The 24,623-nt window shown below is 39.1% G+C and overlaps 1 long non-coding RNA gene and 2 pseudogenes across 1 annotated transcript; 2 read left to right on the top strand and 1 right to left on the bottom strand.

Moving 5' to 3' along the window:
- Positions 1 to 33: 33 nt before the first annotated feature.
- On the bottom strand, positions 34 to 15,960 carry LOC123628540. The gene is made up of 4 exons (XR_006731690.1): positions 15,680 to 15,960; positions 12,265 to 12,375; positions 1,749 to 1,853; positions 34 to 297 (listed from the first exon to the last, which is right to left on the bottom strand). It is a non-coding gene; the product is annotated as an uncharacterized LOC123628540 (long non-coding RNA).
- Positions 14,832 to 14,914, top strand: LOC123628917 (annotated as a pseudogene).
- A 1,632-nt stretch (positions 15,961 to 17,592) lies between the features above and the next one.
- Positions 17,593 to 17,674, top strand: LOC123628916 (annotated as a pseudogene).
- Positions 17,675 to 24,623: the final 6,949 nt, after the last annotated feature.

The raw sequence follows: 24,623 nt of genomic DNA, 5'->3' as shown, positions 1-24,623 counted from the left end.
CAAGTCAAGGAGTTAAAGACTCAATCCTTGGAGTTCAGGTTGTATACATTTTATTTCTGCCTCATTGTTAAGTTAGAGCAGGCAATAATCCCAGAGCATGTCATCCCCCAATGAAAGTGGTGGTGATAGTGGTGATGGTTTATCATTTAGTACAGGTGAAAGAGTTGGAAGAGGAGGAGAAACTCCTCCGGGTAGAGGTGGTGCTGGTAGAGATGGTGATGGGAATGTCTCTCCACTTGCCTTTGGATGTGGTGAAGGAGGTCCTGGAATTCGTGATCAACCTGTGGGTCCATGTTCCTATAAGTTAAATAATCCAGGGTTTAAATGCTTGCAATAAAATATTCAACCAAGAATACATAATAGTAAACATTGTGTTTTTTAGAGACTATACATTGCTTATTAATTTGCAAATTTCAAGGACTTAACAGTACATTCAAAAAAACATTTTTAATTCTATATAATGACTACTTTTGCTAACTCTCTAGTGCTAGGAAAGTTGGCGTTCTCATCAAAGGCCTTTGAAATACTATGTGAACATAATGAAAACTTAGATTTCATGATATACACATGCATAAAAGAATTACTCTATATGGTTTGGGCCTGTTAGACTAGTTAGTTATAATACTGATAATTAATACAAGGTCCTAAGTTTGATCCCTTTGGGGGCCAAATAGCTTTGCACAAAGAGTCTCATAGTGCTAGTGACCTAGCTGTTTTCTAATACTAAACATTAATATCTATTTGTGTAGTAATACATGCTTATCAACTTTTTACCTCATTTTTGATCCACAGCATAACCCTATAATGTAAGTAGTTTTATCTCAGTTCTTATAGATGTGGAAACAGAAGTTCAAATGACTGATCATATTGCACAGTTTGTTAAAAACATGATGAGGATTTGAATATAGTTCTTCTCACATGTAATCAGTTTCCTTTCTACTATAGCAAGCTACATCCTTATGAATGCATACATCTGTCATGAGCTGAGGAAAACCTTGGCAAATGCCCCCATTTGGGGGTTCATAAAAGGCAAAGAACCTGGCTGGGCTTCTAGAGGTGAAAAAAAAGGAAAGTAGGAGGCTAGAAAAAAAAGCTTTATTGAAAAGAAATTGTCAAATATTATAGATATAGTAAAGCAAAGTGAGGCTTGGAAATGGCTACCAGATTGGGACATTTGGAGTTTACTGCTGACTTTTGACATAATAAGCATCTTCAGTGTGAAAAGCTAATCATTACTTTCTTCATATTCCCTCAAGACAGAGTGTCTTGAAAAGAGTTATCAGTTCTACAGTTGAGACCCCCTAAGGAAGATTTTAAGTGTGTATGGGAGCTGTTCATAGTAAGGTAGACATGGAAAATTTTAGGTTTGGAAATGACGGTAGCTGAGATTTAAAGAAGTGTGCACAAGCTTTTGGAATTATTAAAATTATTGAACATTTTCTTTTCGAAAGGAAATACTACAGAGCCAGTTTTTTTAATCATCGTGAAAATTTCTCAACAGTTTTGCTAGCATAACATATTCTGTCACAAAACATCCAGAGCAGTTTAAGAAACTAATACCTGAGTTTTTTCCACATGTGAAAATGATAATATTGCTTGGGAAAATCGTATCTGTAAAATTGTTTAAACTAACATGTATAATTGCTAGTAGTCTGCTTCTGGTCACACTTTCCTTCCATCTTAAAAGATAATTTTGTACTGCAGAACTCACTGTGACAGGACATAAAGTCTGTAAGTAGTTTCATTACCTGGGTTTGACGGTGCTGGAATTATATTCCAAGGTCTTTGGATTTTTCTTCCTTTTTTTGCAGCTTGTCTTGAACTTATGATCAGGTTCTGAATTCTTCATTTATCTGCAATGATTACCACTAAATGTACACTTACTAATATAGTTTCAGGAAAGTTTTAAATATTATGTATTAAATAAATGGAGCATTTCTCTTGTTGAATTCTCACTCAGAAAGTCAAAGAGAACTTGATTATTTACATGACAATTAAGTACCCATGTGGAGATGTGGGGATGAGGGTCACGGTGGTAGAGATGGCAATGACAAAGTATGCAAGGACCCAAGGCAAAAAAAAAAAAAAAAAACAAATTCATTTCTGGAAAAACAAAAAAATAAAAAGACTAAGGAGTTTTGCTTCATATATCATAGACATAATTTTTGTTTTGCTGTTGAAAATTAGGTCTTAGAAGTTAATAGTTTTTTAATGCTTCATACTGTACATTTGAGTTTAATAAATTAGAAAACAAACCCTAAAACTAAGCCATAAACATCAAATACGGGCAAAAATGTGGAGCAACAGGAGCTCTCATTCATTGCTAGTGGAAATGCAGTTTGGTACAGCCATATTGGAAGATTGTTTGTTTGACACTTTTGTACAAAATTGAACTATTCTTACCGTAAGATCCAGCAATCACGTTCCTTGGTATTTATACAAATGAGTTGAAAATTTATATCTACACAAATATCTGTACATGATGTTTATTGTAGCTTCATTAATAATTGCCAAAACTTGGAAGCAACGAATATGTCCTTCAATAAATGAATGGATAAATAAATTGTGGTATATTCAAAAAATAGAGTATTACTCAGTAATAAATACAAATGAGCTGGCTGGGCATGGGGGCCCACACCTATAATCCTAGTACTTTGGGAGGCTGAGGCAGGAAGGATTGCTTGAGGCCAAGAGTTCAAGACTAACCTGAGCAAGAGTGAGATTCCCATCTCTACAAAAAAAATAGAAAAATTAGCTGGGCATTGTGGCATGTGCCTGTAATCCCAGCTACTTGGGAGGTCCTCCAATATGAGCTTATTTAACTTCACTACTATCTATGTTAAGATTTCTCTGAATCCACACTCCCATCTCCCCTCCTAAAGTTAGCTTCTGCTCATGTGTTGTTCAATCTTGGGTGCCTATATGAACATACTTCCTATAATTTCCTTCTGTAAATGGTTCATTGACACATTTGCAAAAAGGCACAAAATCCTGCTTATAATTTAAAATTAGCTGAAGTATCTGCAAACACACATAGAATCAGAATCACACAAGTCTGAAATACGTGAGCTGGAAGAGGCCTTATAAGTCCCCGAATCTTATACTCTCCTTTCAGTGATAAAGAATCTATGACATAAGGGGTGTAAGTGACTGGCTTAAAGCCACAGTCCATTAGTAGTAAAGCTGAGATACTTTATAATGACTGCCTATCATTCTATGACCATTTTACTACTTTATATTGGTTTTATAAATGACCAGAACAAGAGAAAGCATGCAGATAACCACTGAAATAACATACTTGCTTTGATTCTAAATTTTGATGACAAAAATCAACAAACACTGGAATTTGTTATTTTTGCTGTTTTTCCCAAAAATGTGTGTTTGAGAGAAAGGGTCTCACTCTGTTGCCCAGTCTGGAGTACAGTGGCATGATCTTAGCTCACTGTAACCTAGAACTCCTGGGCTCAAGTGATTCTCCTGCCTCAGCCTCCCCCAAAATATATGTTTACAGAAAACATTGGCAGATAGATAATCATAATTCCCTCTGCTCCAGTGTCTGGTGAAAGAGCGAGCCCAGCTGTAAGTGGATTCTATTAATAATATTCTCAAAGGGAATTTTTTTTTTAACCAGTAACATGGTCATTTATTATCATTATTGAGTGTTACGTCCTACATGTAATTGTTTCTCAAAGGGAAATTTTGAATGTGATATTGAAGAATATTAGATACACATGGTATGTTAATCAAAAAGTACACACTTTTTTCAACAATAAAAGTGACAGTTTTGGGGGATTCAGACAAGATAGCCGACTAAAGACATTGCTTGTTGGACTATCCCAACAGGAAGGCAGGATATCGGACAGAGGAGAGGGGAGAATGGTTGCAGCTCGGGTGTGGACCACAGAGAGAGAAGTCAGAGACAGCTGGGGACCACACAGAAAAAACTGCGAAGCCGAGAAATAAGAAGATAAAGAGAAGATATCGGTGGGGATCAAACCCAAAGAGGCTTGGAGCCCAGCAAAAGGGTAAGGGGGGATTCCCCTCCCCCTCATAAGTACCTTTGGTGAACAGTAGGACACTAAGCATACTGAAGACTTTTCCACCCTCAAATACAGAATAATGGGGTGAACTAGCGAGTCCTGGGAGTTTGGGCCTCCCGGGCAGAACACTCCCTGGAGAGAGAGTGCCAAGAGAGGCTGTAGTGCCAGCTCTCTCCCATCCAGACGCTCCCTCCACCCCCACCATCCACTGCAACTGAGAAAGCAGGGTGAGCTCAGGCTGTCTAGGAGCTGCAGCCCCTTGCCCGCCCAGTACCCCCACAAGTGTAAAGCTGAGAAGTCCACGAACAGCTTCTCGCCTCTCTCCAGCAGGTCCACATCCTGGGATGAAGTCTTTTCAGAAAGTGGGACCCACACCTCTTCCCCGTGAGGTCTTGTGGTAGAACAGGGATGAACAATTTGGGAACTTGCTGCCCACAAGCGTTTCACGGGGTGGCACACCAGGGGGTGAGAGAAGCAAGCCACCCTTGGTGCAGCCCAGACACGAGGGGTGCAGGGGGACGCAGAGGAGAAGACTGGGAGCTGGACTGGGGTAGCTAGGAAGGCTGTGCAGACATATCCGATAGGAGAGTGTAGGGGGTGCTGGGGAACAGGGATCTATAGAGGCGAGTGCTCATCCCTCCCATTAGAGACCTGCCCACTTGGATAAGAGTGTGGCAGTCAGTGAGGACAAGCCTTGCCCCGGGCTCCATGGCAACTGAACGCCTCACACTGAGGCATGTCAGGTGACCAGGTGCTGCGGCCCCTCCCCGCACTCGTTACAACACGGAGAGCAGTTTATGCGGAGAAATTCGTGAGCAGCCATTTCTCTCCTGAAGGTGTGCGCTACAGGCAGAGGTCCCCATACAGGGGCTCACACCTCTTCCTCTGAGAACTGGTTGTGGGAACAGGGGTGCACAACTTTGGAACTCCCTGCCCGCTAGTGGGTCAGACCTACAGACCTGGGGGAGGTTTGAGAGCTGGACTCAGGTGGTGACGGAGCACACGTTGACTGAACTGATGGGAGTGTGCTGCAGGGGTCCAAGGGGTGGCGATTTGGGGGAGCGCCCACCCCTCCTCGCAGAAAAATCGCGCTACTGGATAAAGGCAGAAAGATCTCAGCCTGGTGCCTTAGCCTTCCTTGTCTGGTGAGCCCATGCAGACCCTCATGCCAGCAGCTCCCCCTAGTGACTGGAGAAGCAATCAAGCAACCCCTAGGAGCTTCAGGGTCTCTCCTGAAGCTTGGGGCATTCAAGTACTCCACCTGGGGGACCAGAGTCTGCCACGGGCACAGCATAACATCTTAGCAGTGGCTCTTTCCTACAAACATCAACCAATGACAGGGAGAACAACTCTAAAGTGCATCCTAGCATCACCCAACAAGTAAACCGGGCGTGACTGACTTGAACTCAATAGTACCACCGCCCACATTGGAGATTAAGCTGGGGGACCCAAAACAATTCACACTGCTGGGAAGAGATGAAGACAGCAGGACAAAGGCAACTCGAGAGGATCATCAAACCTGCTTGAATACCCCACAGACGAGTGATGGTCCCAAGTTCTCCCTGGCATGGTCAGGGACTGATCTTTGGGGAACAAGGACAGACCCGCAAGCCAGGCCCGGATTGAGAGGCTAGATGAGAAGGAATCAGTAAAAGAACTCTGGAAGTATGAAAAATCAGACCAACAGGTCACCTCCAAAAGGAAACAAAAACTCTTTACCAATGAATACCAACAAAAATGAAAATATCGAAATGACAGATAAAGAATTCTAAATTTGGATTATAAGGAAGCTCAACAAAATAGAAAATGGAAAACCAACACAAAGAAACCACAAGAACAATATAGGAAATGAATGAAAAATTCACTAAAGAAATTGAATCATTAAAAAAAAACAAATAGAACTTCTGGAAATGAAAAATTCATTCAAGGAAATACAAAACACAGTGGAAAGTTTTAAGAATAGACTAGAACAGGCAGAAGAAAATCAGTCAGTCAGAGATAAAGAACAGAGAAATAAGAGAAATGAACAAAGTCTACAGAAAATATGGGATTATGTAAAAAGGCCAAACATAAAAATCATAGGTACCCCTGAAGGAGAAGAACACACAAGGGTTGGAAAACCTATTTGAGGGAATGATTAAGGACAACTTCCCCAGTCTTGCTAGAAACTTGGATGTCCAGGTACAAGAGGCTCAATGAACTCCTGGAAGATTCATCACAAAGAGGCACTCACCATGACACACAGTCATCAGACTGGCCAAAGTTAATGTGAAGGAGGAACTCTCACAAACTATAAGGTGAAAACATGTATAAAGGAAAACCCATCAGACTAACTGCAGACTTACCAACTGAGACCTTACAAGCCAGAAGGGATTGGGGCCCTATCCTCAGTCTTCTTAAACAGAATAATGGCCAGCCTAGAATTTTGCATCCTGCAAAACTAAGTTTCTTATATGAGGGAGAAATAAAGACTTTTTCAGCCAAGCAAACACTGAGGGAATTTGTCAAGACCAGACCAGCCCTGCAGGAAGTACTCAGAGCTGCATCGTACATCAATCAGCACGATAGCCACCCACCAGTGTAAAATCACCCAAAAGCTAAAGCTTAAAACCCAAACATAATAATAGCTCAAGAAGTAAAACAAATCAATAAGGTTCTACCAAACAGGATGTACAGAAATGCATCCCACTTATTAATTCTTTCAATAAATGTGAATGGCTTAAATTCTCCACTCAAGAGACATAGGCTAGCTGAATGGATAAAAAAAAAAATACAAGCCAAGTATCTTCTGTCTCCAGGAAACACATCTAACCCACAAGGACTCATACAGACTCAAGTTGAAGGGATGCAAAAAAATATTCCACACAAATGGAGATCAAAAGAAAGCAGATGTGGCTATTCTCATATCAGACAACATAGACTTCAACAATAGTAAAGAAAGACAAAGATGGTCATTATATAATGGTAAAGGGAGCAATTCAACAAGAAGGCATAACAATCCTAAATATTTATGCGCCTAACACAGATGTGCCCAGAGTCATAAAGCAAACCCTACTAGATACTACTAGATATAAAGAAAGTGATAAACAACAGCACACTAATAGCCAGGGACTTCAAGACCCCACTGATAGAACTGGACAGATCCTCCATGCAAAAAATAAACAAAGAAACACTGGACTTAAACAAGACTCTAGAGGAAATGGGCCTAACAGACATTTACAGAACATTCTACCCCAAAACTACTTAATATACATTCATCTCATCAGCACATGGAACATTCTCTAAGATTGATCACATCTTAGGCCACAAAACATGCCTCAGCAAATTTTAAAAAATGGAAAATTATACCATGTATCTTCTCAGACCATAGTGAAATAAAATTAGAAACCAGTTCCAACAGAAACACTCAATCCTACACAAAGTTATGGAAATTAGGCAACCTACTGTTCAACGATTATTGGGTCAAGGATGAAACAGAACAGAGAACCTGAATACAAAACCATTCACATACAGCCAACTGATCTTTGACAAAGCAGACAACAATATAAACTAGGGAAAAGCATCCCTATTCAGCAAATTGTGCTGGGAAAACTGGATAGCCACATGCAGAAGATTGGAACAGGATCTGCAGCTCTCACCACTCACTAAAATTAATTCATGATGGATAACAGACTTAAGACATGAAACCATTAGAATCCTAGAAGAAAATGTTGGAAAAACTAAGATATAGGTCTAGGCAAAGAATTCATGAAGAAGATCCCCATGGCAATCACAGCAATAACAAAAATAGATAGGTCTTGATTAAATTAAAAAGCTTCTGCACAGCCAAGGAAACAATTAAAAGAGCAAATAGACAACCTACAGAATAAGAGAAAATATTTGCATGCTATACATCCAATAAAGGGCTAATCACCATGGATTACTACTCAGCCATGAAAAAACGGTGAACTAATATCTTTTGTAACAACCTGCATGGAACTAGAGACCATTCTTCTAAGCGAAGTATCACAAGAATGGATCAACAAACCCCACATGTACTCGATGCTAAAGTGGAACTAATGGATCAACACTTATGCGCACATATGGAAGTAAAACTCAACAGAAATCAAGTAGATTGGAGGGGATGGGTATATTCACAACTAACAGGTACAATGCACACTATCTGGGTGATGGCCACACTTATAACTTAGACTCAAACTGTACAAAAGCAAATTAAGTAACCAAAATGTTTGTACATACATAATATTCTGACATTAAAAAAAATAGAAAGGAACACTTATACACTGTTGGTAGGACTGCAAACTAGTACAACCTCTATGGAAAACAGTATGGAAATTCTTCAAAGAACTAAAAGTAGACCTACCAATTGATCCAGAAATCCCAATACTGGGTATTTTCCCAAAGGAAAGAAACTCATTTTATCAAAATGACACTTGCACTTGAATGTATATAGGAGCACAATTCACAATCGCAAAGATGTGGAATCAACCCAAATGTCCATAAATTCATGAGTGGATTAATAAAATGGGGTATTATGTATAACATAGAGTTCTACTCAGCCATAAAAAAATGAATTAATTCCTTTTTTAACAATCTGGATGGAACTGGAGACCATTCTCCTTAATGAATTATTGCAAGAATGGAAAAACAAACACCACATATACTCACCATTAAACTGAATTAACCAAACAGCACTCATACACACACATAGAAGTAGAACTCCACGGAAATCAAGCAGATGGGAGGCGGAAGAGGGGATGGGTGAAATCATACCTAATGTGTACAGTGTACACTATCTGGGTGATGGGCACACTTATAACTTTGTCTCAAGCAGTACATAAGCAACACATGTAACCAAAACATTTGTACCCCTGTAATATTCTGAATAAAAAAATTTTTAAAAAAGAACAAAATAAAAGTGACAGTTTTACACAAACATTTTATGCTCAAGCTTATAGAATTTATTCTAGTAATAAGAGTTAAGATATTTCTTCAGGGACCCTGAAGTAACCTCTGTGATATTCTGAAATTTTTAGAATAATAGGGAAAGTAATGATATAATCTCCGAGAAAACTCAATTTTGAGGAGATAACAATTATGTAAGCACTTTTTCCCCTATCAGATGGCTGAAACTAACAAGTTTTTTTGCTTGTGCTTCAATCTTTTATAACTGTACTAAACTATATACTAAAGTTACGTAGAACTGGGAACAAAAAGAAATGAAACGTTCAATAGAACCTAATATAATCATAGCTATGCTTTTATGAAACAAGCAAAAGATAGTCCATAAATAACATTAAAATATTCATAAAGCTGGCATTTTCTCAAATGCATTTGTATAAGACGTTAACATGGAAAGAAAAGGCAACCTCATGTTTCACTCAGCCTGCCATATTATAGAAGTATCATTTTAAAAATGCGAATTAGAAAATTCAAAGAAGCTATTGTGCTTACTCTAAGCAGAGGGCTAATGCGGGATTACCATTTGTAATTTTTCAATTTTTTCTGACTCAGAGACCATAACAGATAGAAGTTGGTAACCATCCCACAGTTCTCCAAGGAACTACCTATTGTAAGAAAGTAAAAGCTAGAAGAATGCAATGGGGATTTATTTAGGTTGATTGCTTCTAACAATACCTTTTAGCAGCCTACTTTTATTTCATTTATCACCTTAATAAGGCAAGTGTTTTTCTTCCATATGCATTAGAGGTGATATAGGAAGGAATGGTAGATTATGGTAAGCTGATTTTATTAGGAAAAACAATTTCATATTTGGTGGTAATGTTTTGGGTCCAGAAATATAAAGTACTGTATAGCTGAAACAATATTTAAAAGGTTTTGCAGGGCCGGGCGCGGTGGCTCATGCCTGTAATCCTAGCACTCTGGGAGGCCGAGGCCGGTGGATCGCTCGAGGTCAGGAGTTCGAGACCAGCCTCAGCAAGAGCGAGACCTCGTCTCTACTAAAAATAGAAAGAAATTATCTGGCCAACTAAAAATATATATAGAAAAAATTAGCTGGGCATGGTGGCACATGCCTGTAGTCCCAGCTACTCGGGAGGCTGAGGCAGTAGGATCGCTTAAGCCCAGGAGTTTGAGGTTGCTGTGAGCTAGGCTGACGCCACGGCACTCACTCTAGCCCAGGCAACAGAGCGAGACTCTGTCTCAAAAAAAAAAAAAAAAAAAAAAAAAAACCATTCAGACTCAATGACTTTAAAACCAAAACCAGCAAGAGGAGGATACACACTAAGACTCATTAATTCAGAATTCCCTATTGAAAAATTGTACTTAAGTAACATTGGATGAGGCAGAAAGTACAAATACATAAGGAAAGGAACTTTTCAGGAACATTCAAACACTCCAAATGCGTGTTTTCAAAATACATATGTAATTGCCTGAATAATAAATTACTCCTAGTTAAGCATGTTATGTATAACTAAAGAACCTCTTTGGAGCAACATTGTAGGTCTCATTGCTGTGCATACAGAGGATGGATCCGGGACTTTTGGGTGTGATGGATGCATCTCTTCCCTTCATTGTGCTGATCTTTTCACAGGTGTCACATATGGCAATTATTGATCAAATGGTACATTTTAAATAAAGGCAGATTATCTTGTATCTATTATACCTGTATTACTAAAGCTTAAAAAGAAAGTAAACCTGTGTGGCTAGAGCACAGCTACTAAGGAGGACAGTGGTAAGCGATGAGGGCATAGTAGCCAGATACTGTTGACTGCTGCCCTTGGTTAGTCATTATTTTGATTCTAATTTAAAGGGAATACACTGAAGAGTTTTAGGCAGGAGACTGATATGATTTGAATGATAGAAGACACTAGAATCAAACTAGAATCAAATGAATACGTGAAATTGGAAGACAGCTCCTTTACTCTGGGTGCTTTTTAGAGAGAGCTCCATAGGTTTCCTTGAAGTTTCTGAATATTTGTGTGTATGTGCATATGTGCTTTTTAAAAAAAATTCCCACACGATTCACCAGCTTCTCAAAAGGATCCTTGATCATAAAAATTTAAGAACCATTCACTTATTTCTCCCTCATTTTAGTTAAGGAAATTAAAAGCTAAAGAAATAAATGACTGGTTCAAAATCACAGTGACAAACTGATGCGGTCATAATGGGTTTATAATGCCAACTACCCTCTCTCACCTGGCCCCCTTCTCTCTCCCTGCTCAGTGCTTTTGGTTAACAGAACATAACCATGAGGACCTGGCACACAGTACAAGAAGCCAGTGTCTGCTGAACCCTGAATCAGCTAGCCCAAGTCACTGGGAGAGTGTGCGTGCCAACTGTGTGATCCATAAGAGGTTGTAAGCCAATACAAAGATGTGAAAGTACTGCCTTCTGACTCCCTCATCAAACTTGTATAACTTTCTAAATTACCTACAGTGTGTATTATTAAAATCACAAAAGAAGAATACATCAGAAATAAGCTATTCACCTTTGATGTTACTGTGAGCCTGCCCTGTACTATAGAGAAAAGAATAATATATAATAGACATTGAACAGCTGTAGTTTTCTTTCTCTAAAGGCTCAACAAATGAGTTGATGCTGAATCTTTCCCAACAGTGATTTCAGTTAGTTGTAAGTAAAATTGCTTAACTAGAAGGCCACATGGCTGAGTGCACTTCACAAAGGAAGTTTCACAATTGCCTTCAGACATTCCAGAGTAGGATGATAAAGGGTTCTTTCCTCAGCAATCCAGGGGGACAAACAGGATCACCTCAAATTCTTTCCCAGCTCTATGGTTTATGAAAATATCAAGCTACCCTGATAGGCTTCAAAGGTCTCAGGTTACTGAAATAACACTGCCTGTCTTTGCCCACTGTTGAGTACTCAGAACATAGCTATGATGCTGGTGGAAGCCTAATGAACACACGATTTCTACCAAACCTCCATAGTACCAGGCAAACTGGGCATGCTTCTAAAAATGAAGGAATTTGGGTCTAGTTAAATAATGACCTTTTCTGAGGCTTTACATCTAAACTTAGGTCAGGGGTGTTGGAACTTACCCGATAGGCTGATATTTCCAATCACACAGGGAGAGCTCTCATGATCATCATAATTATCTAGAGCTATTGAGTACACATGGACACGGTGCCTAACCAGATATTAAGAGAGGAAGTTCAGTGAGACTGCTACCTTTAGAAGCAAACCTATTATACAGAAGGGAGTAAAACACAATGAAAGTACAACTGAGAATTGTATCACTTACCTATCAGATGTGTGAAATCGGTGATCTTTGTGCCTGAAGTCTGGGTCCACACCACCACAGGGCAGCACTAGCTGTAAATCACACTCTTCAATTTTCTTACAAATCTGTGACCTGAGAAGGAAAGAATGTATCGTTGAATACCTTTACCACAGATACAGAGCAACTTTCCTAGGTAAGAATTGAATGTGGAAACAAACAAACAAAAAAAAAACCCAGTCTTTTTAAATAGTTTAAAACACAACAACAACAACAAAATACTTCCGGCCACTACACACCCTTAGGAGGAAGAAGCGTAAGCTTGAAGATGGTCTGGACTTTAGCGGGCAAACCCCACTGTGATGCCAGCAACTGTGACTATGTAGTGACTTCATCCTGTAATGTGCTGGGATCCAGGCTTCTGTTCAAATATACTGATCAGCCTTCTCTGCTCACTTAAGCTCTTATCCCTGAAGCTAATGAAATAAGTAACGTATTAGCCCCACATCCACAGATAGAGAAATGTTCTCCCACTCGTGGTGTTAGAGCCGGATTCCCTCGGCCCGGGGAACAGAATGACAGAGTCACTGAGGCTGTAAAAGGCAAAGGAGTTTACTGACTAGTTTGAACTAGGGTCCAAGCCCCGAGCACCAACGCAGTGGTCTCTTTCCATGGGCAGGGACCCCCCCCAGCAGGGGCGCATGTCTTTTATATTCTTTAGCAGAGCACTGCCACGGGGCATGCCATCCCCCCTCCCTCCTTAATTCATTTGCTCCTTCAAAAGTGGCTGATTGTCTTGGCTCCACTTAAGCTAGGTCAGCAAACCATGTTTATAGAAGCAATTAGCATCTGTTAGAATCAAAGAGAGCACACTTTTTTTTTTTTTTAAACAATTCCCATTCTTCAGTGGCTTATGGATTCTGGTGACAGCTGAGTTTCCTGGTACTAGGTTCAAGCAATAGTTGGGATTTTGTACAGCACCGTTACTCAAGTAGGAACACACAGCTTACAAAATTGGACTCAGCCACTTAAGTGAGAGGCTATTGCAAGAACTTCTTTATACACATATCCAAAAAGATCCATTTTATAGAAGCATATAAATTTACTCTGTGTGCTATAGCCTGAATTTGTTCAGTGTCAAAGGTCTTAAACCATGCCCTGATTGTGAGAACCATTTGGGTAATTCTGGCCTTAATCCTGACCAATTCATACCTGCCAAACAATAACACAGCACCTCTTGCATCAAAATTGGGGGCACATTACTATTTGTCAGTGACTAATTTCCCAGGAAAAATCTCTCATAGCAATTTCCATCCCTAGATCTCCACAGGGCTCTCCCCTCACCCTCCTCAAGTTTTTCTTTCCTCCTATGTCAGCTTCTCAGTGAGGGCTGAGCTGCACAATCTAGCCAAAGGTGCCAATCCCATACCCACTCCACACTGTTCCCCTTCCCCGCTTAGTTTGCTGTGTAGCACGTATGACAAAGTTACTTTCCTTACACAGTTAAAACAGAGAGGACTTCCTTATTGTGCAGACTCAGGTAAACTATGCCCCTTCTGATTGGTTTCTGTGAATATCCTGTTTTTTTTTTTTAATTGGCGCATTTCAAAGTTAAGTATGATTATGTGGCACTTAGCACAAGTGACTCCATTCTGATTTGTTCTGGTCTGGTGGGCCTAGTGCAGGAGCCCCATCCAAAACAATCGCCTCCCATATATTTCACTTAATAATTCCCTTTTTAGTCATGCTTTCACTTAGGCCATTAGCACTACTCTCTGTCACCATCTTTTTGGTTTTTTGGTCCCAAAATGTTATGGTGTTCTCATTATCACTCGTTTCTTTGATCTTTCATCATCCCAGCCATAGTGAACCTATTTGGCATTCGGTGGATAGCTGCATGCATATGCTTAAAACCTTTTGAAAGAATACAGTGCACTAGGGAGACTATTACTATGACTATTGGGAGGATAATACTAAGTTTGGAGTATTGTTTCTTAGCCAAGGTCTCAATTAACCAAGCCAACTAAAATCTTATCAAAGACTCAGCCAGACAACGATTCTACCAGTTTTAACCAAGTAGCCTTGTTATTTTTTTGCAACTAGATTTCTGCAATACCAGATGTATTTATCCATGTGCAACAAGAAGTTTTAGCAATTGCACAGACTATTCCATGTTTAGACAGTAGGTAATCTAGAGCAATTCTATTATCTAGTACAACTTTAGCAAAAGAATTCAAATAAGTCTATTGTGCAGCTGATAAGGAAAACCCCCATCTATTACTTAGCACAGCAGCCACCTGAGACCCCCACCCCTCACGGAAGACCCACATTAGCATAATACTAACCTAACACCTGGTACATCAGCATAACACGAAACCTATTACCTGGCGGGCATTAGTCACCGAGACCCCTCCCCTTGGATCACCCCATGCCACAGGAAAAGGGACCTAACAAATGATGCCCATCCAGAAGTGTTAATGCCCACTGGCAGAGTTCTCTTTAACCTATAATGAAGGTTAAGAGGAGTGGACCAGTGTTCTGCTTCTGACTGATTATGGAGTGACATGGATGCCATTAAAATTCCTAGCCCAAAGACTTTACTTTTAGGAATCATTTTTATAGTTCATTACTAGAGAAGTTTCTCTGAACATGTAGAACACCATAAAAAAAAAGTCCTAGCCCACATTGTCCCTTCATCTTCCACCTTTCAAGATATGACAGATCCAACACTCCCTCAAGTTACTGCAGAGGCTAAATTCTAATTACAGCATTATCCTTGCCAAGCAAAGGAGGTATTATGCCTAAGCAAGGAAAAATTTAAGAGGGGTAAGAGTCTCATTATGATGAGAAGACTTGTACTGATATCTTGGGAAAAGTTGTCTGCAGCACAAAGTCATCAAGTTCTCTACTTGGTTTGCAGTTTAAATGTCTCTAGTTATGGCATCAGGCATTTTGGTGAACTTTCTGATTGTTCCACGCATCAGGCATAAGGTTTGTCCTTTGAAATTTACATTGAACTGTCCATTTCTACTCTATAGGGCCTCAGGAGCAGAGTAGTTCTTGTTATTAGTGATTTCAAGTGAGAAAAGTAGGAGAAAATTGTATTGGAGGAAATTAGAATTCATGATCCAGTTTAGTCTGCAGGTAGATAATAACACCTTGAATGCAACGGACAGGGATATAATCTAATAAACAGGTGTACTCTAGTTTTCTTTTGAAACAATTTTTTCTCTACAATTATCCCATCTCTACTGAAGATAATCACAGTAAGACCAGTTTGTTTGTAAAATAGTTCTAGTCTCATTCAACATGGCTTGATTACTTATTAAGTGCAGGGAAAGTAGTAATTGATCACATGGGTGTTGGAATTTTTTTATAAGGAATCTCAGATGGACTTTTAAAAGCCTCTCAAAGCTAGGAAACCAAACCAAGGACTTACTATCAGGCTGTGTCTGTAACACTTGTAAATTTGGGTGAATTCCTCTCTTCTCAAGGTCCTCAAAATATCTTGAAGTTCCTGGGCCTGCCAAGAAATGACATTTTTACTCACTGAAAGGCTGGGAACACTTTAAAGCCAGGTATTCTATGTACATTCTCAAATATGACATTCTAGTCAAAGCCTTCACAATAAAACCAATGTTTCCAAATGTGTATTGTTATAAGAACCAGAAAATTTTCAAGAAAGTCATAAAACCATTATCCTTATCAACATTATCCTTATCAGTTCATTTAAACCCACCTAAATTAACTTCTGCTTGATCTTGGGATAGCACTTTCACAAAGCCACCAGTTTCTTCATCGGAGTCTGAAAATTCTTACCCAATTTGATGGTATGATTTTAAAGTTATCAGAAACCTGTATTTGTCAGAGTTCTTTCCATGAATTTTCTTGCAGATGAAAACACTTTAGGATTATAGTTGCTTGCAAAAGCTTTCAGGAAAACATCAGAGTAAAACAACTATCCGTGGATGAGAAGACTTAAAATGGTCATAGTTAAAGATTTGATAAGAGTTCATTATACATATATATATTTTTTTTTTTTTTTTGAGACAGAGTCTTACTCTGTTGCCCAGGCTACGGTGCCATGGCATCAGCCTAGCTCACAGCAACCTCACACTCTTGGTCTCAAGCAATCCTTTTGCCTCAGCCTCCTGAGACGCTGGGACTACAGGCATGCACCACCATGCCCGGCTAATTTTTTCCATATATATTTTTAGTTGGCCAGATAATTTCTTTCTATTTTTAGTAGAGATGGGGTCTCGCTCTTGCTCAGGCTGGTCTCGAACTCCTGACCTCAAACGATCTGCCTGCCTCAGCCTCCCAGAGTGCTAGGATTACAGGCGTGAGCCACCGCGCCCAGCCAAGAGTTCATTAAAATTAGCATTAGACAAGGAAATTGTTATTTCTGTGGCATACAACATTTTAACATAATAATTGAAATTTTGACTCATAACACTATATGGGACATACAGGATTTTAGGAATTTCATACAATTTGTGAAATACTCATTAATAAACAAACCCATATAAAAGTATAATTTAAATAGAGTTTAAGCTGGGTGCAGTAGCTAACACCTATAATCGCAGCACTTTGGGAGGCCAAGGCTGAATGAGGGATTGCTTGAGGCTAGGAATTCAAGATCAGCTTGGGCAACATGGTGAGGCCCTGTATCTACAAAAAATTTAAAATTATCCAGGCATGGTAACATGCACCTGTAGTCCCAGCTACTCAGGAGGCTGAGGCAGGAGGATCGCTTGAGCCCAGGAGTTTGAGGCTGCAATGAGCCATGATCGCACCACGCACTCCAGCCTGAGTGACAGAGTGAGAACCTGTCTCAAAAACAGGAACAAAACAAAACAAAATGAGAGTTTAGCATCACTTATTATTTGACAGTGTTCCCCATATAATTTAACATATAAAATTATAAAATAAGCCTGATTGGTTTAATAGTTCTCTTTTACAAATCCTTTGAGATATTCCAGGGCCCCTTTGGAACATTCCAAAGTTAGTTCAAGGTCAAAAAGACTTAATTTAGAGTTTGATTTTGAGAACTTCATCAACAATGTTAAAAAGTTTAAAATACTTGAATACATAGGCTATTTCAAAGAACAAATACAGAAAGTTACATAGTTGTAAAAAAAAATCATATTCTCAGACTGATACTCTATTTGTATCAGTGTGCCATTAATGCAAAAGCTAATTTTACTAAAACCTTATAAATAAATCTATGCAATCATACCCAGCTTGACTACACACGAAATTTTCTTTCTTTCTTTCTTTCTTTTTTTTTCCTTAAGAGACAGGATTTCACTCAGTTGCCCGGCTGGCATCAAAATTAAAATTCCTAGCCCAAAGACTTTACTTTTAGGAATCATTTCTATAGTTCATTACTAGAGAAGTTTCTCTGAACATGTAGAACACCATAAAAAAGAATCCTCCTGGGCTCAAGTGATCCTCCTGCCTCAGCTTCCCAAGTAGCTGGGGCTATATGGGCATGCCAGCATGCCCAACTCAAATTTCATTTTTAGAAAGTTTTTCTTTCACAAACATTCTACAGCTTTCTTACATCCATTTAGTTTATCCTATACACTGCCTCTTTCCCATTATGAAATAAGCAGTTACTCTATTTTGGGACAAAAGTTACTCTGATTTTTACTTAACAACAAAACAATAACAAAAAAACACATCCTCTTACCTTATAACTTTTCTTACCAGGCATATCTTATTTTTTTCCCATACAGAGTTGTTTCCCCCATTGTTTCTACTTTTAGTTTAATTACATGTATTAATTAGTATTTTTAATACTTAGTAACCTTAAGTTCTAGTGAAAACCTAGGAAGTAACCAATTTTGAACTGTCATATACCAACAATTTATGAAAACATTTTATAATTTCTAGAAACACATGGCTTCCCCCAGTACAGTCCTTCAATGTGGCACAGAATATATTTACTAATAGACCTAAATATCTCCAGTTCCTCTATAATAAGTCAGAAGTAGATAAGATCAAACTCATGTTCAGTAATTAATGTTTCAGCATTTTAATTTGCTTAGAAATAACTTAGAAATTTAATGACTATCTATTACTTAATATAACCTTAATATTATATTTCAGGTTACAAATAAAAAAACCTTTTGAAACTTTCTAAGTAGACATTTTGTAAAACAATTATTTTTGAAAAGTTTATAAATTTTTATCCCACATTTGTTGAGCCTAAGAATACTGAGTTATAGAAATGCCCCCTGTATTTCTGGAGACAAGATTTGATTTCAGAAGTCAAATAAGGCTTTGCCTTAAAGAAAAAAGAAATGTGTTAGTTCAAAAGCTGCCTCGTCTCAGGAGGGTGTCTCGTTGGTCAGTAATAGCTGCACTTCAAAGAGACAGCTGTAAACTGGGCCTAAGGTTCTCACCTGTTTTGAAAGACAAGACAGGCCTCTTCCTAGAGCCATGGGTTGCCGGAGCTGGCAAGGACCTCCGGAGATGAGAGCAGATCAGAGAGATATGCTAATGCCCAAGCCGGGCCCAGAAGGAGCCATGCGGTTAAAGTAATTAACACAAAGCACAGCTCATGTTGACTTCTGAGATCATCTCTGTCCCCAAGAACACAATCACCAGAGCCAAGATGTCTCTGTTTTTTGCTAAAGTAATAGCCTTATCAGAAACCTTAGAAGTTTGCCCCAAGAAGATTTTATAACTCATTGTTCCCCTAGTTAGAGTTAGTTAAAGGATCTGTAGTAGCCTTTTAGAAGACTTTGACCCTAAAGCAAACTGCCTGTTAGTATGTGAATCCCGTTCTACCCTATATAATACCTGTGTGGATTTTAAGTTTTGGAGATATTTCTGGTGGGAGGAAATATCCCCATCCGGATACCCTCCTTTTATCTATTTCCATAAACCTTTACTTTATAAACTATATCTTTGGCTCTGTGTATTATTATTATTATTATTTCTGTTTCCTACTATTTTTTCATCCTTTGCGATGACCCCTGCCTGAGAGACCCGATCGGAAGAAAAAACCTCTTTGCTGGGAGCGTAGCTAACTCCCTGCAAACTGGCGTGGTCAACTTAGAGACCTGATCCGAAGAAAAAAAAACCTCTTTGCGGGGAGCGTAGCTAACTCCCCGCACACATTCACCGAATTTACTCATTCTTGACAATTATGCTTGAATTACTTATGAAAACTTTCATGAGACATTAAACAAAACTAGTCATTGAAGGAGTTCAGGAAATATTACCCCCAAATAAGCTGTAGAGCATATCGATAACTTCAAGCTAAAGGTACTTGAAAAATAGTAAATATCAACCTGGAGGATCAAGACAGATCCTCCAAAATGAACTCAATTGTCTCTGGTTCCTCAGAGTTTCATTGAGCAGAGAAGATTAACTCGTATCACTGGAAAGGAGACTAGAAGTTGATACCACACCCAAACTTTGTCACAGAATATCATCTATTCTTCTAAGGGCCGATTCCTCTTTCTCCCAAATTATTTACTCTCCCCTAAGTGTCCTACATCTCCCCTCACATGTCCCCTATGAAGAAGGCATATAAGCTAAATCTACCTGGTTTTTTAGGTATTCATTTTTTTTTCTTCTTTTGTTCTTTTTTTTTTTTTTTTTTTTTTGGAGACAGAGTCTCACCCTTTTGCCCAGGCTAGAGTGAGTGCCGTGGTGTCACCCTAGCTCACAGCAACCTCAGACTCCTGGGCTCAAGCGATCCTCCTGCCTCAGCCTCCTGAGTTGCTGGGACTACAGGCATGCGCCACCATGCCTGGCTAATTTTTTCTATATATTTTTGGTTGTCCAGATAATTTCTTTCTATTTTTTAGTAGAGACGGGGTCTCACTCTTGCTCAGGTTGGTCTCAAACTCCTAACCTCAAGTGATCCTCCAGCCTCGGCCTCCCAGAGTGCTAGGATTACAGGCGTGAGCCAGCGCGCCCAGCCTACATTCATTTTTTTCTTAATGTGATGCCCCCAGGCATGCAATAAATCTGTATACCTTTTCTCTAATTAATCTGCCTGTTGTCAGTTTATTTCATAGATTGAGCTTTGAAACCCTCAGACAATTGAGGGAAAGTTTTCCCTCCCCTATACCATCATCTTATGTCATTTTTGTTTACAAATCAGTCAAGTATCAAAAATATCACAGAAGCAAAGAAACTAAAACATGATTCTCTTTTTTTCTTTCACAACTGACGTGTGTCAAACAAATTTGTTACTACACATTTCAATCTTAGGTTGAATTTATAGTTTTATGGTCTTAAACATCTAGCAGAGACAACACAAACCTATCTGACCAACAACCCAGGAAAAAGTGACAATTCTTAAAACACTTCAAGTTTTATTCTAACAACAAATTTAAAGCTAGCTATATTTACCAAACATCTACCTAAATTACATGAACCTAGAAAAAAAACAGTTGGATCAGTTTTAATATTTCTGAGAGTTTTACAAAATTAATTTATATAAGCACTCATTTATCCTTAAGCCAATTTGACTAGAATTCCCTTAAAGGATTTTATAAATTAGTTTTGTAATACCCTCTAGAGGTAGGAAAATATACCTAATATACAAACAGACATAAACATACAGACAGACTCAAAGATTTTATACTTCCAATTAAGCATTTTCTTATTTACCAATCTCCAGATATTCCCACTACCCTTTCAGATTACTAATCTTTTAATTGCCTGTTCCATTGCCCTAAGTGATTGTCAGCCAGCCAAGGCTAAATTTGTATTTATGAATGGATGGCTTTTAGGTAGAAAATGTATATCTCAAAGGCATAGAACTTATATTTAAGGCCTAAATACCACTTTCTCGGGCTTTCCATTTCAACTTCTGTTTTAACTAGATTATTGAGCTCAGAGTGGAACCCATTAAATGAGTGGGGCAGGCAAAACATTTTCTATGCCTGAACTCAGTACAGACACCTCTGAACTCAAGAATTTGAGCAGGATGTAAAAATGGTTAAAGAAGCAAACCCAGACCTGAAGGTTTAACTTTTATAAACACTTCATCTAGCTTTCTTTTTGCCTTTGAGGTGGGATAGCAACTAATCAAAAAGGTTAGTAGAGTCCTTTCTTACTTATCAATTAGTTGCTTAAGCTTTTTACTTGCCTTTTGTACGGAGTCTTTTAAAAAGGCAAATTTTTGGAAATCTTTTTAGAAGCTTCTGCACATCCATTAAAATAGGTTTCCCTGGGTAGACCTAATTCAGGAGCACTTACTTTCAAATGCACTTCTTAGATGAACAGTCTTGTCAATCTGGAATGTTCTACATACTGGCCATTCTAATTCTAAATTATCTTTAGTAAAGGCATCACTATTTCTGTAAATATTTGCTGCTTCCAGGGCCATAATATTTATACACGTAAAGGCAGGCATAGCCAGAAGTTGGAATACTCAGTTCTTCAGAAATTAAAGATTCCACTTTTACACTGAATCTTGTGTCTCTCAGAGCTGAAATAAAAACCTAAGAGAGAAATGCCACAGGGTTAGGTCATGTAATGTTTTCACAGTGTATTTTGTTGCTTGGAAATTTTCTTGAGCCTAGCGGGTAACCTAGTGTCATCTAAGCCATTCCATGATACCAGCTTATCCTGTCATGATAATCTTATTTTTAGGTGGCAAGTGCTCTGACAGCTTTTAGGGGCCCTTTGCATGCCCACCAGTGTAATTGTGGCTTGGCTCTGAGACTTTCTTGACCAACTTATTAAATGATTTTCCCCCTACTTTACCATGCAAGGAAAAGGAACAAAAAGGATCCCAAATCCCTGTGCATTTCCTAAAGCCAGACTCACACACCTTGCAGTCACTGCTTTAACAGAATAGTCACCCCTCCTCCCATAGATATGGAAGGGAAATATTGAGAGTGGGGAGTATGTAACAGAGAGAATGGCCTGGAAAACTTCCCTCACTCTTTGGGAACTGCAGCCTGGCCTACAACCCTGAGGCAGGTTAAGTTTTTTGTTAAAACTCCCAGGTGGTGCCAGCCCCCCAGGTGGATGGCTGGCAGAGTTCACAGGCTTTGTTTTTGGCAGAGATGGGACAATTAGAATAGTTAACCACAGTAATTGCCTGAAGCTGAGAACCTTCCCTTTAAAAGCTCTGTATTTCTGGAATTTTGAGAGGAGAAGGTCTACCATATTTCCTCCTTTGCTGGCAAAGTAGACTTTCTCTTTCCTTCCTCCTCAAACTGCTTGTCCTCGTTATTCGGCGTCGTGGACAAGTGGCCAAACTTTCATTAACACTGCCACTTACTACAAGCACCATCAGTTACCTTTAAAACTGGGGCCTTTGTCAGTGATCCATCTATCACTGCAAACCCCCAAAGGTCATGTGTTCTCTCACAACACAAACAAACCGTGGTTTCAAAAGCAGAAAATATTGGCTGGGGCAGCTCAATGCAAAGAGAGCAGAATCTGAGCCCAAGACGAACTTACAACACTTGGGGTTCCGTGAGGAAGACAGGAGACTCCAAAAGGAGTCATTGGTGCCTCACCTATGTACTTCAGGGGACCTCAGGCATTGTCAGAGCCTCTTTTGGGTCTCTTTGTAGGTCACCAGAAACTGTCAAAAAAGAAAATTAAAAGAAGTTTAAAGACTTGATTGTGTTTTATTAGCAGTTCTAGAATCAGACATCTCATTTTATAAAATAGAATGAGTGTTACAGTGAGCTTCATAGAAGAGTTTAGATTTATAGACAGAAAAGGGCTTTAAACTAAAAGCAGAAATGGGGGGGGAAAGAGGATTGGTCATTCCAAATTTACATCCCTTATATGGTTAAAACAGAGGGGACTTCCTTGTCATGCCCACTCAGGTAAATGGTGCCTCTTATGATTGGCTGCTGTGAATCTCCTGCTTTTCAGGCAACTAGCCTGTTTCAAAGTTCTCTTTGATTACGACACATAGCAGGAGTAACTTCATTCTTATTTGGTAAAGTCTGTTGGGCCTAATGGAGGAGCCAAATCCAAAACAATGAATTTCCATAAATTTCATTAAACCACACAAATGTCTCCTTTATACACAGGCATTTGTTTCCCACATGCATATATAGTTACGCATGTTCTGTTGATCATTTATAAATAGTAAGAAAATATGTGGTTTAAGAGATTGGCTATTTATTGTGTTTACTACTGGAGATTATGATTTGGAGGATGCTCTTTGAGAAATCCCTGTGCATGGAGGTTATTTTTAGACAAACCAGGAATTTGCATTATAATTTTTAAACATACAAAGAATTTTTTAAAAGAAATGATTGTTACCAAACAGCATAAAACAGAGAAATGATTTTTTTGACCTAAAATAATCATACTTCTCACTTCCACATGTGCATTCAGCCATCAAACCGCCAAATATTCAATGGCCCTCACTCTAAGTGATGGACATAATAATGCTTTACTTTCTTTTTTTTATAAAAACAGATCTTTGAAATATGAGGCACTGAAACAAGGAAGACTTTTATAAATGAAAGAAGCAATGAAGCTTTTAAAAGACATTAAAATTTAGGTTAAACGGGCCGGGCACTGTGGCTCATGCCTGTAATCCTAGCACTTTGGGAGGCCAAGACAGGCAGATCATTTGAGCTCAGCAGTTCAAGACCAGCCTGAGCAAGAGCGAGACCCCGTCTCTACTAAAAAATAATAGAAAGAAATTAGCTGAACAACTAAAAATATATAGAAGAAACTAGCCGGGCATGGTGGCGCATGCCTGTAATCCCAGGTACTCAGGAGGCTGAGGCAGGAGGATCACTTGAGTGCAGGAGTTTGAGGTTGCTGTGAGGTAGGCTGATGCCACGGCACTCTAGCCCAGGTAACAGAGCAAGACTCTGTTTCAAAAAAAAATTTACGTTAAATGAACAATTCAAGGAGGAAGTTAAGAAAACAATTCATTTTACAATTGCATCAAAAAGAATAAAATAGGCCGGGCGCGGTGGCTCACGCCTGTAATCCCAGCTCTCTGGGAGGCTGAGGCGGGTGGATCGCTCGAGGTCAGGAGTTCGAGACCAGCCTGAGCGAGACCCTGTCTCTACTAAAAATAGAAATAAAAATTATCTGGACAACTAAAAATATATATAGAAAAAATTAGCCGGGCATGGTGCTGCATGCCTGTAGTCCCAGCTACTCGGGAGGCTGAGGCAGTAGGATCGCTTAAGCCCAGGAGTTTGAGGTTGCTGTGAGCTAGGCTGACGCCACGGCACTCACTCTAGCCCGGGCAACAAAGTGAGACTCTGTCTCAAAAAAAAAAAAAAAAAGAATAAAATATTTAGGAATAATCCTAACCAAGAAGGTGAAATACTTGAAAGCTGAAAACTAGAAAATATTGCAAAAAAAAAATTAAAGAAAACACAAATAAAAATGCACCCCATGTTCATAGATTAGAA

Source organism: Lemur catta, chromosome X, assembly GCF_020740605.2.
Source record: "Lemur catta isolate mLemCat1 chromosome X, mLemCat1.pri, whole genome shotgun sequence".
NCBI classification, from domain to species: domain Eukaryota; kingdom Metazoa; phylum Chordata; class Mammalia; order Primates; family Lemuridae; genus Lemur; species Lemur catta.
The sequence above is the reverse complement of the archived record's forward strand: the minus strand, read 5'-3'. Positions and strand labels throughout refer to the sequence as shown.